This window comes from Arachis duranensis, chromosome 7, assembly GCF_000817695.3.
Source record: "Arachis duranensis cultivar V14167 chromosome 7, aradu.V14167.gnm2.J7QH, whole genome shotgun sequence".
Classification (NCBI taxonomy): domain Eukaryota; kingdom Viridiplantae; phylum Streptophyta; class Magnoliopsida; order Fabales; family Fabaceae; genus Arachis; species Arachis duranensis.
The window spans coordinates 51,658,239-51,661,584 of NC_029778.3; positions in this window are offsets into that span (position 1 = coordinate 51,658,239).

A 3,346-nucleotide genomic window follows, 5' to 3' on the forward strand; every position below is an offset into this window, starting at 1 on the left:
AGGCCTTAAAATTTTATGTTGTAAAAATTTTAGTTGAAATAATCACATTTTTTTTCATGTTTTTTAATATTTTTTTGCTCAAGCTTTTAGAAATCATTGATGTCAAAGTTTAATTGATTTTCATAGGCAACATTTACCATGCAGATCTAATATTTGCTCTTCCAGTTTATCACACAAAAATGAATGGCAGCCATATTTGTTAACAAACTAGAATGAGACCCGCACGCGTGACAATAAATTAATGATAATATATAATAAATATTAAAAATTATTATATTTTGTAGAATTAAATTAAATATGTATAACTAAAATAAATTTAAAAGGTATTTTATTTAAAATAATTTGTAGTACAAAAGATTTATTTATAGTATAAAAAATTTAAATGTTAAATTTCTACAATATGACTTTTAAGGCGATATTTCTAAAATTATTAGTATTTTATTAATAACTATATATGTAAATAAAAAATAAATTATTTGTATATTTCCTTACTTTTTAAGTATCAATTTTATTCTTCGTATTTTTGTGGATTTTCTATTAATATCTACTTGATCTTCTTCTCTTAGCGGATGTAATTTTCCAATAATATCTACAATAAAAAAACAAAAATGTATAGAAATTTTTTTTGAATAAGTTATTTTTAATAAGAATAATTAAAATGGTATAAAGTAAAATTACCTATTAATATTTTTCTTTGACCGACTCTGTCAGACAATGTCTCAAGTGATGCAAATTCAAAATAGTGTTAGAAAATGTTTAAAACTGGATCTTTAATTTCTTTCACAACAGTTGTGAGTAAAAAGTTTGCTTTCATTGTATTTTTAATTAGTCTATACAAATCATTTGCATCTTTTATTTTCAAACTTTTTATAGTATAGATTTTTTTTTTGTAACAAATGTTTGAATTTGTTCATCATATTTTTTTTCACAATTACATGAAGAGGTATTCCCTACAGTATTAGTAAATCATAGTTAATAATTAATTAAAAAAATTGATTACATTTATTTTTTTAAGTTATTAAAAAAACAATAAATAGCATATTGAAAGAAGTATAATTTTAACGATATTAAAATATAATTATATATAAAGTATTATAAAATAATATAAAAAGTATAAAAAATAAAAATAATTAAAATATTTTTTCGTAAATTCAAGTTAAAAATATAACATATATGTTTGTTTTGTATCTTTTTATCTAATATAATCATTTCTAAGCAAAGAGGCTCCTCTTAATTTGTGGGTATTAATGTTTTTCATAGACGAACCACATGAACTTTGATAAACTAATTGCCTATATGTTTGGTGATATTGTCCAAAGAATGATACCCCATTGAGTAAGTTTGAGATGTTGTACGTGTAGTACGAAAATAAATTTTTTGTGGTAAATCTGATATTATTTGTAGGAATAGTGACAAGAGACTTATATAAGTAGTTCAAATAGTATGGAATTTAAATATTTGTAACATAAAATTTATTATGATTAATAATATTGTTCATGCCATGTCCCAATATTATGGTCCAGGTCCAAATAAGCCAAAAAAAGGCCCAATCCAAAGGTTGGCCTTTATCGCTTACCCGACCTCCTCAAAGAGGTCGGGTTCGACATAAGCTGGCAGATAACACTTATTCAAATAAGTGACTGCCCCCTAAAATCTCTCATCTACTTCTAGAAGAGATATCTCAACAACCCTAAGATAAAGGGACAGTTATCCACCTTCAGAAGTGGAACTACTCCAATGGTAGTTATTGGATCATCACCTATAAATACACTGACACACTCAGGTAAAACTAAGTTCCAATACACTAAAAACCTGCCTACCCCCTTGATAACTTAGGCATCAAAATGTCTTTGCAGGTACCACCCCCTCATTCTCTCACATACACAACTCGGACGGCAGCTCCCAGACACAAAGCAAGTCGAAGGCCACCTTCCCCCAGCGTTTGAGTCTCTCATTCAAGCCCAATCCATCTAATTCAGGTTACCCACGTAACATTATCGCCGTTGCCGGGGACCTAAGAGATCAACTCATAATGGCGGATGACCAGAACAAGGACGGATATACTGCATCAGAGTCTGAGCAAGAGCATCAAGATGCAGTCAACAATGACAGAGCAATAATATCTCTGCAAGGAGCAAACAGACAACATAGAGAAGGCCCTTTAGGCGTTCAATATTCAAGAAGAATCTCCTCTGAGGTGCACAAGCCAGAGAAGGAGGGACAATCTCACGCCGCCGATCTCATGAGACTGCTACACGGCCACCAAGGACGGCTAGAACAGCTGGAACAAGAGCTGGAACGACAGCGAGTAGCGGAGAGAAACCTAAGGAGAGAAGTTGAGCGACGAAAAGAGCATGAAGAAAATCTCTTAAAACTAGAATACAATCTCCGAAATAGGAGTTCTCGCATTGACTGAGAAGACACCCTATTAGGGGGAGAAGATCCGTTCAGTGAAGACATCATGAGGGCAAAAGTTCTAAGGAACTTTGTAAAACCCGATTAATTAACGGCTAATTAACCCATAAATGAGAATTTATTCTAGAAAGCCCAAAATGTGATTTTTGTGGCTAAATGTGATAGAGGAGATTGAGACGAGAGTTTCGGTACCAATTTCATAGAATTCGGACCAAGATTGGACCGAACGGGCCAAACCGGGCCAATTGGACCCAAAGTGGGCCCTTGGCCCAACATAACTTAACCAAAACCCTAGTTTTCAGCACTCTCTCTCCTCATTTGTTACACACACAAGCTGAAATTAGAGAGAAAGGGAGGAAGAACACTTTCTCAAGTTCTCTCCCTTGGTTGATCTTCAAATCACCATAACTTTTGATCTAGAGCTCCGATTGCCGCTCCGTTTGCGGCCACGCGTTCACTGCGGAGAGCTCTACAAAACCCATACAACCAATCTTGAGGTAAGCCACGTGTTGCTGTTCGAAATCTCAGCCCTTATTTTCGAGTTTCATGGGTGAAATGTTGAGATTTTGGGTTCTTTGATGTTATAGGACCCAACTCTCTTGAAGGAGAAGGTTAATCTTGTCTCCTTGGACCTTGGGTGCGGTAAGATTCTCAACCCTAGTGTATTTTGTTGTTTTATGATGTTTGGGTTTTGAGATGTGATGTATGGGTATGATGATTGTGGCTTAGGTTGTGTATATGTGAATATTGGAGCTTGATTGGTGATTTTGAAAAGCTTGGAAAGGGTTTGGTGGTGAAAAATATGTTCTTGGAGGTGTTGAGGCCTTGAGAGCTTGTGGATAAGTGATTTGGAAGTGCTCCGGTGGAGCTTGGGAAAATCGGCTAAGGTATGGTTTCGGTTTCCCGTATCTAATATGTAATGTGGTAGGAA